Source organism: Centrocercus urophasianus, unplaced genomic scaffold, assembly GCF_019232065.1.
Source record: "Centrocercus urophasianus isolate 14NV4802_14NV808 unplaced genomic scaffold, USGS_Curo_1.0 seq_10, whole genome shotgun sequence".
Taxonomy (NCBI): domain Eukaryota; kingdom Metazoa; phylum Chordata; class Aves; order Galliformes; family Phasianidae; genus Centrocercus; species Centrocercus urophasianus.
Window position 1 is genome coordinate 36,217,282 of NW_024884142.1, and position 13,938 is coordinate 36,231,219.

The following is a 13,938-nucleotide window of genomic DNA, read 5'->3' on the forward strand; positions in this document are numbered from 1 at the left end:
GCCGGGCCGGGCAGGGCGGGCGGCTGCCCCCGTCCCTCCCCTCCGCTCCTTGCGTCCCCCCCGGGCCGGGCCTGGCGCCCCGCAGCGCTGCCCCCGGCGGAGGGGACCGCCTCTCGCTGCCGCTCATTGGGGTGGTCGTCTCTCGTATTGCGCGGTGCTTATTTTCATCCCCAGCAGCTCCTGTCACTGCCGTCGCCGTTCCTCCCGCTCGTCCCGGCCCCGCCGCCCCTTTGTGTCCGGAGGGATGAGGCGGCCGCGAATAGCGGCAGGTAAGCGGGGCGGGTGGCAGAGCTGGCGACTCTAGCGGCCCCCGCCCCAGCGCAATCCGCTCCCACCCCGCCTCCCTCCGCAGCCTCCGCGACTCGCTCCCTCCTTCATCTTACGCGGGGCTGTACGCAACAACGTGTTATCACGGCCGCCCGGAGAGACCCCCCCCCTCCCCGGGCCCTTCCCAGGCCCTTCCCAGGCCGCCCCTTCTCGATATTAAACCTGCCTCCTGCCGCGCACCTCCCCTCTCTCCGTCCCCTCCTCCCCCCCCCCCCCCCAGCACTTCGTGGCTACTTTGATTTGTCGTCCCCCCCTCACCCCCCCTTTTTTGGTTTCTAAGGAACTCCTCTCCAACCTGTCTGTAGGTATGTTTGTGTAACCAGACACTGAGAGTAGCTGTCTGCCGGGAGCCCCCCGAGCTTAGTTTGCATTCAATAGAGGTGTTTGTTTTGCAGGTTTAAACCTCCAGACGGGTTGAAGAACGCGCCCGAAAGGAACCACTTGGCAGATTTGGTTTCCTGCCTTGAAGCCCCACTGGACGTGGAGCAGGTGGGGGTCGCGGGGTGCCGGGCTGCTGGGCGGAGGGGCAGGGGCTGGGCAGCACCACGCGTCCACTCCCGTTTGTTAAAAATAAATCCGACAAGTTGGCACGTTGCGTCGTTTTAGAGAAGTGGATTCTCTCTCCAGGATTAACGTAAAAGCAAAAAAAAAAAAAAAAAAAAAAAAAGTCAGTGTTTGAAGAACTGCTCTTGCTCAACCCGTAAATAAAGAGGAGATGTTGACAGTTTGTGAACGGGAACAAAAAAAAAAACAAAAAAACAATATTTCGTTTCTTGAAGGGCATCAATAATTGTGAGGGTGGGAGTTAGAGGAAGAAGTTTAACCATTAACCTTTATCTGGGATTGTAAAGAAGTCGAAACTCGCGTTTCTGAAGCTTCTTTTATGCATTTGCTTTTCTCTTCCTCCCCTGTGTTTCCCTTCCCTGGAGATGGTGAGAGGTAAATGAGGGCGGTGGTGCTGGCGTTACAGGGCGAACAGGCGGTGTTGGGGCGAGCAGTGGGGGATGAGCGCAGTGGGAAGGTGGTCTGTGGTGTGGAGGGGGGGTGGGGGGAGCACAGCAGCGGGGCTGGCTGCAGGCTGTGCGCTTACATTTGGGGTTTTGCTTTTGTGCCTCCAGATCCTTCGCTTGCAGACGCCCGAGGACGGTTCGCAGAAGGTAAGAGCCTTTCCCCAACACTTCCATCCTCGGGGCCACCTAAGCATTTGGCCGTAAGGATGAGGCCCATCATATCATGTCTGTTCCTATGTCCCTGAACAGTGGTGAGGGGCGGTGTGGGGCCCCTGTGGGCACACTGAGGGCACAGGGTATGCAGCTCTGCACCCAGATAGTGCTGGAGCTGAGGGATTACTACCTTCTGAAAATGGGACACCCTTCCGAGAAAAGGACACCCTTTGTTTTATGAGTCGGGATGTGTAAATTTATGAAAAGCAGAGATGAAGAGTGCAGTGAAAAAGTTAATGCTACGACTGCTTGCTCCATGTGAAAGTAATCTGCCTAATGTAATTGGTTGTTTCCACCAAATCCGATAGTACTAATTTCAGTGTGAACCGGAAAGAAATATCTTGTGCTTTCTTAATTTTCAGCTTTCCAAAATGTGTTGTGTGCTACTTTGCATGGTTCTCGCCTGGAATAAAAGGACTCTCACTGCTTCTGAAAATAAACCGTGCCCAGGCAGGGAAGCTCTCCTCGCTGAGGGCTGAGTGAAGTGAAAGCAGGAGGTGCTGAGGGGAGGGGATGGAGGGAGATACAGGATCATAACATCGGGCAGAGCAAGTGCTGGGGGGGCTCTCTTTGTTTCCTTGTGAGCGCTGCAATTAGAAGGTAAATACTCTGATCCAAAAGATTCAAATTAGGTACTTTCAAATGGCAATTCTAACAACTGTAAAAAGGCTTTTCCATTTCTTCTTTAAGGACAGCGTCTTTTCATTAAGGACATTCTTTTCATTAGCAATCGAAAATACACAGACTGAGTAATACTGCTTGTTCTCGTGAGTTACGGTGGAACTCAGCAGCATGCTCAGTTCTGAGGAGTTCCTCTATTGCCTTCCCTCCCCCCCCCCCCCCCCCAACTGAATCCCTGCCAGCAACAAGTGTGCTGATACAGTGAACTGCAGGACTTGGGCACGACGCCAACTCAAGCAATTTAAATGACATGGTTAATAGTGCCTCCACTGTCCTTATCACACAGTAGTTGTCTTTAATAAAGTCAGTGAACTTCCAAGTGATAATCATGAATGACAAATTAACTCAAGCCCTAACCCTCCTGTTCAGATGAATTCTGTTTTGCTCTGACTGATTTAAGTACTGATTTCAGTTGGACCACAACAATTTGCAAAACATACATCTCCTCTAAATATGTGATTTCTTTCAGGCAAATAAGAGCCAATTAGTTTGTATGAAAATATTTCTGCAGTATTCCCATGGCTTCTCCTTCTGGCAGTGTCACTTTATTAAGTGTTTCAGTAGTGATAAGTTTACGTGGGGCACTGCATCTTCCAAAGGAACATTTATCAAACACTTCAAATGAGGAGATAATTTTACATAAAATTGGTAAGTCAGTATAACGTGTCTAAAAAGTTAAAACACTCTATAATTCCTGTAAAGTATTATTTATGGAAGTGAAAATGATTGCTCCATCAACTTCGGTTTGAAATGAGTAACCTTGAAATAGCAAGCAGTTCATATAATTTCAGAAGTATCCACACTTAGAAGCAGCATGCTGTTTCACCGTGGGAGTTTTGAAGTTTTTTCAAGTACCTCTAATGCTCATAGCAACTTTTTCCATTGTAGAATTAAAAGATTACGATGTAATGGGAAACTACAGAGGAGGCAGAATAGTACAATTGACAGTTTAACTGCACATTGCCTATATGATTGTTTAGATTATGATCCTTATTTTTTGGGAGATTTGATCCTCAAAGTACCTTTGCAGGATCTCATCTCGGTGATTTCCAAACTTGCTAAATCTTGCCAAAAGCCATAGGAGCACTCATGTTCTCAGCAGCTGTTAAGAGCTTGCTAAGGCACTTAACAGTAAATGTTTCATGTCTCGTGCCTATGATTGAAATACACTACTGTGTGCTTAACTGTTAAGTTTGGAAATACCGTTCCTGATAGCCAGGACTGTATTTTTGAAAATTACTACAGTGATTACAGATTATATCTTGTCACAAATTTGGTTTCTTGTTCCCATTTTTATTATTTTTTTTTTTTTAAAACAAAATTAATTTATTATAAACTAGGGAAAACTAATTTGACTCTACCTTTGTCTTAAAAGTAGCGATAATTAAATAATAAAAATTGTCAATTACTTTCCAAAAAGCCTTGTACAAATGGATCAGTCAGACAGGTTTGTGGTTTTTTTGTTTGTTTGTTTTTTAACTTTAAGGTGGCCAAACATATTGTAGCCACAACAGAAGTTATTTTAAGTGCTGGCTTTTGTAAAAGTGAAATGCCCAACCTGAGACAGTGCTGAAGTGGTAGCATGAAATTTCTGTGGCCCTGAGAATAGGGCAAAGAAGAAAATCTGCCTCTACGTATAATTCATTATATATTAGGTATGTTCATTTCGGTCTTTTGTAGTGTGCATCTGTTCTGTTTGTAAAAATTAAACATTTGTGCGTTCCAAGTAACATACAGAAAAAATACCTGGTGATAAGAATAGTTCTAGAAACAATTGCTGGTAGTTGATAGGTTATTCCTTCTTTTTTGGATGCACTGAGATTATGATTGTGGCTTTTCCGATAAGCAGGACGTGACTCTGAAAGCAATCGTCATTGTTACACGTTGTAATTTATGAGCTTTCTCCCCCCAGCCCTCCTCAAACCTGATAGCTCTTTCAGTTTCACAGTTGGCCTCATGTTCCACTTTTCTTTTTCCTTTGAAGGCTGGGCGGAAGGCTTGTCAGTGTGTGCAGCCGCACTGCTCAGTGCAGGGATGGGTGGCTAAGCTTGAAACCATATGGGTGTCGCTATTCAACAATTGTTGCTGCTGTTCCTGATTCCTCTTTCTTATTAAAACCGATGTTTGGGATCTCTTTATTAGCATTGTATCACATTAGAAACCACATGCTTAACATTACATATGTACGTAATGGCATTTTGAAAGATAAGGCCTTTAGACTTGCTTCTTTTGGGGGAAAACTGAATGCAGTTAGCCTACAGAGAAAAATGCTCTGGTTCAGAAAGGTTGCCAAGGTGCATCTTGACCTAATGAGCGCAAGGCCTTTTCTCTCTAACATACATCTTTCTGTTTTATCCTCCCTTGTTTGTCACGTTCACTACTTAAGACCTGAAATCGCTAACATGCACAGTGAGCACAGCCTTACTAGCCTGAGAAACACTACTGGAGTGTTGGAGTAGCTGGAACAATTTTCAGTAAAGCAGCGACTGGCCCCTGTGTTTTCAGCTCCTCGGGGCAGGGAATTGTCTACAGTGTATTTTCTGTAAAGGGCCTGGCATGCCTGTATGTGCCAAAAGATGATAAATAATAACAACCAGTAGTTGATAATTTATGTAGGCATTTATTTTTTTATTACGGAATTTGCCTATAGGGTGCTTTCTAGCAAAAAGGAAAACGCCCGACTGGCTTCCAGCTGGGCCAAGATGTGCCCTGACGGCGGGAGCAGCTTTCAGTCGAAACAGAGCACACATTTAATCAACGGTATCTTCTCTGAAGATGTCGGTCCAAAGCATGGGCTGGCGTGAATCAGTCTAACTCCACTGAGATCTGTAGAGCCACAGCTGACTTGCACCAGATGATGTGAGTGTCCTTTTTGGCTTTAGCAGTTTTCCTTTAATCTTCTTGCCACTTAAACTTTTACTATGATCTGCCCACATTCCAGAAGCATGGAATGAAGATGGGATAACGTTTCCCTTACTTTCCTCCTCCTTTAAGCCTTTCGTGCATTCCTATTGCACAACGGTGTATGCTTTCTGAATTATATGTACTCTAATTCCACCTTCAAGCCTGTGAAAGTAGCTGTCCCCCCCCAAAGTCACACCTGAAAAGGAGTGTCATTATTTTCAGTAACATTCCTGTCTTGCCTAGCTTGCCAGATGTATATTATAAACTTTCCTGATTGAACTGCTTTTATGGTTTAAGGTTCCTAAATTCCATTGTTAGGAACTCTCTCATTAGAAATCTGTGTGAAGTGAAGAAGTTCAGAAACATTGCCCCCCACATCTATTTCCCAGAATCGTTTTATTGTGCCTGCCAAGTGTCTTAATGTTTTAGTTACTGAACTGCATCATCCATATGAAGTAATTGAAAATGCTAACTGTGTGCATCTTGTGTGGTGAGAAGACTCGAGCAATAGTTAGGCAGTGAAGAAGAGAAATAAATTATTTTCCTTTCTCTTCCAAGCCACTTATAAACATTTTTTCAAAGCAGTGTTAGTAAACTTATTCTTGTTAGACATTGGAAAACTGTCTTAGAGTAGGGAGGCACTCATTTTCCAAAGTTCAAGCTAAATCTTCTTTCTTATTGAAATAGAATGCATTTTTTAGAATTTCAGCACAACTGCTTTTGACAAAACTTGCTTTCTTAAGTGAAGTAACCAGCTTTGGTAGATAGTTGCCCCAAATTAGAAAGATAGGATACTTGGGTGAGTGTGTGTGTTCAGATTTGGAAGCAAATGAGAAATCATGAATCCTACCCATGCCCCCCCAGCAGCTCTGAGAGGAATGTGATTAACTGCATAATCATACATTTTTGCTGAAACTTCTTCTCACCTTATGCTCTTTTTTTTTTTTTCCTGAGGTTTATAAACTAATAATATCTTCAGTGGAAAAAAAAAAAAAAAAAAAAAAAAAAAGCAATAAGCTGAAAATATTGTGCCCAGATGCTGCACTAAAGAGGGCTACACAGAAATGTCTGTATAGCCTGATAGAGAGTGATTTCTTCAAGTGGAAATGAGCATACTCCATTTCCTTTGAACAGACTGGAAAGTGACTTTCCTCTTTCCAATTTGCCAGTTCTTCCAGAGCTATAAGGGACTGTAGTAAGTAAACCTTTCACCAAAATTTTACTAAAGCAGGAAAGATGTAATTACAACATCTCAAGTGATTCAATAGAGATATGTAGCAAACCAATATTGTATGCAATTAATTTGATTCTTACGTGCACTCAGATCTAGATTTCATTTGTTGTTAGGAAAAGCTTTGATTGGAAATTGTGATGCAAAAGGACAAGATGCCAAAATTAATGCACTTTTGTCTTTGATTTTATTTTCTATTGGTGATACGATCTTTGCTGAAAGCGAAAACGTTATAACTAAATTTTAAACTTGACTGTAAGGCTGCATGGCCACTTTCAGAAATGTGTTGTCTTCAGTATACTTCAAACTAGTGAGAGAAGAAATGTTCTCAGCCTTTTTTGTATCTGGTTTTATTTGTTGGAAACATTTTGCATGTCTTAAATTAGTCCTGATAGGACATCACCTCCAATTGAGCTAAGAGCATTAATACCAGCTGAAAATGAAATACCATACTGACTGGAGACTCCAGTCCTACTCAGATAATATTCAATGAAGACAGATTTCATAGCACCTTCTTATAAGGAAAAGTTCTAGATCTTTATCCATTTTGTAAATGTATAAGATGCCTTCACAGGAAAGAAAAGTCCTGTTATTTTACTGTGATAAATGGCATTCTTATACTTCTGTAGCATTTACAAACTTCAGGCAGGGAGGAAGAATCAAAATGCCATACTGCTGCATTGTAGATTTTTGTGTCAAGTGGTGTTTTGGGGGTTGCAGATACTGCTCTGGAATTTAATTCATAGAGAGATACACAAAACAATTTCTCTGTTCAGCTCTTGAAGATTTTACCGACTGCAGTTCATGAAATAGACAATGATTTTGTTAAATATTTTCACTTAAAGTATTCTGAAAATTTAAAAAAATACATATTTCTGAAACGTGCAAAACACAAGAAGTAGATTTTGGGAAAGTAAAAAATTGAATTAATACGTAGAGTTAAGTAAAACTGGAATGTTTGTGATTGCTTTGTCCATAAAGAGTAAAAAACTCTTGACAGGTTTTCGGTTTTATAAATGTTGCAACTGAATTTTAAAAGCAGTGGAAGAAGTTACATACTGTAGAATGCTTTTAGCTGTAGCTAGGATTCTTTAAGGCTGGATCTCAGGATTTTAAGTTAACTCAGGTCACTCTCTACCAGGCACAAAAACTGCACGATGTCTACTCACGGAAGGTTTTTGTTTTGAAATCACACTTTTTTTTTTTTTTTTTCTATACCATACATAATTCAAGTAATAGATTGCGCTGGCTGCCGTCAGTAACAGAACTCCCGTGATGTTGTCAGATGGGGATTTTATCCTTCCACCCTTGCTCTGCAGACACGCTTGCGCAAGTTCAGCGTCCAGTTCTCTGAATCTGACTGCGGCGTGGGGGGAACACATGGGCTGTGCGGGCTGAAAGTCTGCGTGGGAATGCTTGCAAGATCAGAGCCTTGTACTATAAGTCGGCCTGTGTGATTTCGAAATGAAAGTGTATTCAAAGCCTCGGGAATGGCTACCCTGACTTTAAATATGCGTTTGTTTGAATCCTGGACTCTTCTAGTTGTTTTTCTGTGACTTTGTATGCGGAGTTATGTATAATAGAACCTACCAATTAAATAATAATTGGGGGGAAAAAAAAAAGAGAGAGAGAGAGAGAGAGAAAAATATGTCTGACCAAAGGAATTGTTAGAAACGACACCGTTTGATAAGATCATCTACTGAAAATAAGGGGGGAAATGAGATCTGACTGAGGTAAAACCAGGTAAATAGCTTTCAGCTCGGCTTTTGTTATTCAAGAAGAAAAAGAAACAATAGGTGCTGTTTAGAGTCAGGAGCTGCCCTTCTAACCTCTGCTGCTCTTAAAATGCCTGAAGGTTATTGCATGGTTCACGGTGGCTTTTATGCTTGCAGTTCAACTTTTAATTTTCTAACAAAAGGGGATGTAGCAGCAGCCTACTGATAAACACTGCGCAGAACAATCGGAGAGAAAAATGAACTGCTGGATTCCTCACGCTTTTTTCCTCCTTTCCAGTTACAGAAGTATGTTGGCATGTCTTTAAGGGCAAAAAGCAGTGCCTCCGATGTTAAGGTGTCAAAGCTGGAGACTGCTTTTTTTAAAAAAGTACAAACTGTAACGGGAAGCATTTTTGCATTAAATAGCCCCAGCCAAATGAACAATTTCGTTGCACACTGTCGTGAGGAGAGTCTGAACATCCACAGGGGCTGCATCTATTTCCACAAGATTTCTAATTCTTGCTACGCTAACAAAACTGAGTCAAGCTTGCCTTAAACTCAGCCTTCCAGCATCAGAGCTCCTGCTGCCTGGCTCAGATGCACATTGGCTCATGCTGAGCAGGAGAAGCACCCTTTCTCTGCGAGTTGGTGCTCAGCATAAGTAACACAGAAGAGCTTCAGGCTGCATGTTGTTCCCCTCCTTACATGCACTGTTTGAATTTGTCGGTGCAGTGATTGCTGGTGTCCAGAATACACTGCTTGCTGGGATGCCTGTGTGATCTGAGGAGAGACGGGGTCAGCTTCTTGAGGTATTGTTTTGCAGCACAGATGAAGGAAGTGGAATGTAACAGTTTTAGGAATGTACACCTGTGGGTATATTATAAGAGAGTATCTGTTTGTGTGTTTTCACCACTGACATTCAGATCAAAGGTCTTGGAGGTGTTGTAGTAAGAAAAAGGGAAAGGGGCTGCATGTCTCACAAACTCTGACCTGTTGTCTTGCTCGTTGTTTGCAAATTTTCACTGGATAGCTAGTCTCATGCCAGCTTACATGAAGTGAGTTATTTTCAGGAGTCCACTTCATGTATGTGGGTATTCAGTTCAAAAAAGCAGCAGATTTGGATCTCCTAAGTGACTAAAAGAGGTAACACTGTCCACAAGTGTTGCTTCTCAAATATTGAATCTGATGCCCAATCTTGCCATGGACAGAGCTGAAATACTGCTGCAAGTACCTAAAAAAGTTGTCCTGTGAGGTGGTGATTGTTACCGCTGGATGGCTGATGCCAGAATGGCTGACAAGCTGAGAAAAATCTTCAAGGCTTTACAGACATACCAGCCATACATACCTGCTTAAGCATCTTCAACCCTTTACAAATACATGCCAGCTAAAACAAAAAAGCTGAGAAGGAGCCTGTTCTTGCCTTCCAGAGGAAATGTATCCCTAATGGAGGAGGATCCCCCAGGCCCTGGAAGTTGTTTAATTAATCACCACTTTCAGCCTGCTCATTAAATAGCTTTTCTTTTCTTGCACAGGCAGGTGAAGAAGGTGATTACACCTGAGAGAAATAATGACACCTGTCAAATCGTCCTGTATTGTTAAGCACTAAATATATATATATATTTAGTTTAGTTTTAGATAGGCAGAACAAGCAGAACCATGCTTGCTTTTTATACAGGTTATGTCGATTTATGCTGTTACATATTTGCACTGTAATAATGTGTGCTGTTACATCTGGCAGCAGTTCTCATCCTCTGTAACTGAACTTACATCAGAAATACTAGTGCTTTTATTTATTAAGGTAGAGACTTTTACAGTCAATGTTTTGCTCACTGCTGTGACGTTTATGAATTTATTTCTCTTTAACAAAGTTGTCTTACATTAGAGTCAAAACTGCCCTCATCACAGTCTTGAGTAGCTTTCTGCCTCTGTTGCATTCACATTTTGGTTGTGATGGACATCTTGGCAGCTTATGATGTAATTTATCTTGTTGCTTCAGTGCTGGGGCCCTGTCAGCAACAGGGAATGTCAGGAAGAATTTTCCATTGGCTCAGCTAAGCCAGGAGCAGCATTGGGAGGGGATCAGAGCATGGGTATGGCCCTGGGGAAGTTACATGGAGGTCTGGCTCTGAGGCGTATTTGGTAAGAAGCGAGCAGGCAGAGGTGTGAGGTAACTGTGGTCCTGTAGAGCTTAGCTTGCTGTCCATGTTTAGTGTGTGGAGGACCTCTTGCAATTTTTTTCTCAGCATGTTGTGGAAAGCTCTTAGCACTTTAATAATACGCATTTTTCCCTGTGGGCTCTGCAGCTCCAGTTTGCTCTAGATGAATTCCTGAGGCACACTGTTTGCTTAGTGTGTTCAGGCCTGAGAAATCAGCGTCTTACCGGTGGATAGGGACTGTTGTTCAGGCTTTTTTTTTTTTTTTTTTTTTTAAAGGACTCTTTCAGAGATAGTGAGTCAGATAAAGTTCCAATTTTGCTTTATCCAGATTTATTCCATAGAAAATCAACAAGCTGTGTATAATTTGCAAATGTTTGCTTTGGTTGCACAGTTGCCACAGCGTGTTCTGCTAGTCCAAGGGTGGAGAAAATATGCAGTAAGGCCTGTGACACCATTTCGTACAACCCTCGGCCACATGGTTTTGTTTTATGTTTGAGTTCTGCTGGCAGGCACTAAAAGCGGTGTTAATTCGTGGCCTGCTAATTTAGCTCGGATGGTCTGTTCAGCCATCTGCACAAAAAAGGGTTACTGGCCTTGCCTTTGCCTGTGGCAGCCATGCTACTCCCATCATGAGGGCTACAGCCACTGGCGTTGCCTTCAGTCAGTTTTCCTTGCTCTGAAAGCAGCAGCATGGTCACTTGTCAGCTGGTGGTTGTTGGCCTCCCCCTCTGCACTGCTCAGCCTTTTAGAAGTCCATCTAGTCCACCCTCAATAATCTGAACAAAGTGGCATTGCTGTAAGAGGTGCTGCTCCAAGATGGCTGAAGCTCTCACTTTCCGTCCACTTCAGCCTTTTCCTGGCACAGCTCACACCCAGCAGAGCAAGCCGCAGAAGATCAAGTACCCAATGCAGGGTTATCTCACTGATAGGGAATGGACTGGGGATTGGCTGTGCTCTATTGCCAGCAGCAAAGATGGGGTGGGAGCAGAAGGGCTAGGAAAGGAGTGGTAGTGCTTCCATAGTACCAGTGTCATTTAGATACCTTGAAAGAGTTGTAAACGTGCAGCGTAGCCAATCCTAACAAGAATGCTTTCCTAGCAAGAACACTTTCCTAGCACCACTGTTCCTACACAAATTTCTAGGAAGGAAAGCTTTTCAATTGTTTTAGCACGTGTGTGCACACAAGGAAATGAGAAAAGCAAAGGGCCTTTTATATTTATCTGTTAAAGGGCCTGAGAAAAGTGTGTATGGGGGGGGGGTTGTTTGTGTTAAATCTTACTAAAAGCCTTCTGGTGGTCAGTGGCTGAGAGCTGCTCTGTATTGTCATATTATTTTTCTTTCTGTTTGGATATTAAATATCAGCAGAACAGGTTCTAAACTAGGGAAGTGTTCCACTTTAACTTCTGTTTAGACAAATCCAAGAAACAAGGGTCCAATCTGTCCATCTTCATGCCTCTGTAAATTGCAGTTTTCTACGAAAGACTTGGCAATACCACAGCAGGCATTTTTGGCTGAGGCAAGGAGTCTATTTGCAGTATTTACGTAATTTTTTTTTCTGGAGGAAATGCCAGTCACTGCACTTCATACTTAAGGTGATCAGCCAGTGGGAGAAAATGAGTTGCAGTTTAGCTTGCTAAAAAAGATGAAATACTTTCTCCCTAAGTTTTTGCCTTTCAAGTATCAGAATACTTTATCTTCTGTTTTGGTGTTTCGTTTTGTTTTTTCCCCCAAGAAAGGTTACAGACCTAAGGCAGGAGCTGTCTCAGTCTCCTCAATCTCAGAGATTACATTAGATTTGTTTTCTTATTTTGATCATGAGCTCAAGGTTGAAATAAACAAAGTATGAGAGTATGACATGCATAAACTTTGACAAACAAAAGTTAGTAAAATATCTTGGTACATACGATGTTAAAAACCATCAAAAATATGAGTTATTCAGAGAGTTCAAGGAAAAGAGATTTTAAAAAAGAACAGAGAAACGGGGATTTCTAATACAAAAATAAACACAGCAAAAAACATAATGCCTCCTTTCCTCAGAATAAAATCAAGATAGGTTTGTTTAAGTTTCATCCTCGCAGTCTCTTTGTTGTGTTCCGGTGATTCATGGGATAAAGTGATTTTTATGTCCTTTTCACTTATATTTAAGTGGGATTTCTCCCACATAAACAAAGTAACACACACTCAAAGAATCTTTCTGCCTCATTTAAACACCCCACCTTATCAAAACTCAATTTCCATGAGTGATGGATCCTGGCTCTTGATGGGAGAATGAAGTATTCAATTACCTTATTTTCATGTGCTAATGAAGCAGAATGTGGCTTTAGGGGGTTTCTTTTCAGCAAGGTAGCCTGTTTGGTTATGCACATGCAGCCTTCTTATGTTTCCTTCCATGTCTCTGTCTACACTCAAGCGGTGGTCTTAATGGGTGACAGTGGCTAATCTGTCTGCTTGACAACAAGCCGTGGCCTTCTTCAACTCAGCAGGAACAGTGCTGGCCTGTAATTAGTGGAGCCATCAAACCAACTGTTTGGCTCAAAATGATTTCTTTTGGCACCTCTAGCAACAGCTTTATATGCTGAACATCTGACCAGTTCTTTATCTCACTTTGCATCAGGGAGTGCTGATGAAGGCTCTCTAAACTCCAAAACCCTCAACCTGAGTGGCAAGTTTGTGCTCCTGTAAATCTAAAAGTCTGTCCTCAAATTGGGAAATGCAAAGTTTAAATATTTGCTATCACTTGTAAAGCTCTGTTTAAGAGCGCAGGTGTATGTGTGGCTGTGTCAAGTGGTAAAAGCAAGTTTTTTATATGGTTATCACAGTGCTCTTCATCCAAAAGAGGCCTGGATTGAGGTTGGGTACACAGAGCTGGTGTTCAGTGCTGATACTCCTGTCCTCTTGCATCCTCAGCATCACCTCCATGAGAGGAAGGGTTAAACTGGTGGGGCTGTCCATCCTTCTGAACTTTATTGCTTAGCTGAAACAGTAGATAAATGTTTAGTACACCAGAGCTCTTTAGTACTTTATATGATAGCCACTTAGCTGCAGTTGTGTGTCCTTTTAGCACTGTATAATGAAAATTAACACTTTGTGGGGGTTTTCCTAGTAACTGTGCTGGGAACAACTGTCAGCTTCACCACAATGGATGATGGAGGGAAATAACCATGCAGGGTTACTCACTGCCAGTTATGAAGTTGGGGAATTGGAAAAAGGCAACAGATTTCCCTTTTTCCCTCCCCAAAGATGAAATAAAGAAGCACTGCAAAGTACTTTGAAACAAATATCCAAGCTATGATTCTTCTTTTTTCATGGCGACTTCTAAAGAAAGTAAGGGCTGTCCTAACTAGCCGAGGTAGATGTGAAAAGTGGTCATGTTCAGTTTTCCTGTAAAGCATTGACGTGGGGAACAACAGACTTGGTAATATGAGTTACACTTTCTTGCCTAACGATTCATAAAGAATGTTCCTAAGAATTACTTATTCAGCTGCATAACAAATTCCAGCTTCTGCTGACCTGTGGTAACTGGTAAGTAAAGGGAGGAAGTGCATCAGACACTAAGAAGTAAGCAGAAGTTTTTGTGAGCATGCTGCTGAGTATCTTGGGTTGTCCTGCAGGAAAAACAAGGAAAAAGAAATCCATGAAAACAGAAACTGAGATCTTTGGATATGCTTCTGATACAGTTTTTCCCAGTGGTAATAAAGTAC

General features: G+C 42.3%; 1 protein-coding gene across 1 annotated transcript in view; it reads left to right on the forward strand.

Annotated features, from left to right (window-relative positions):
• The first annotated feature begins 201 nt into the window (after positions 1–201).
• PRDM1 (PR/SET domain 1) overlaps positions 202–13,938 on the forward strand; it is a 98,479-nt gene continuing 84,742 nt past the window's right edge. Inside the window, exons 1-3 of the mRNA XM_042826121.1 lie at positions 202–269; positions 723–816; positions 1,446–1,484. The gene's annotated coding sequence lies outside the window, so the exon portion shown is untranslated. The remainder of the gene's footprint in view (positions 270–722; positions 817–1,445; positions 1,485–13,938) is intronic.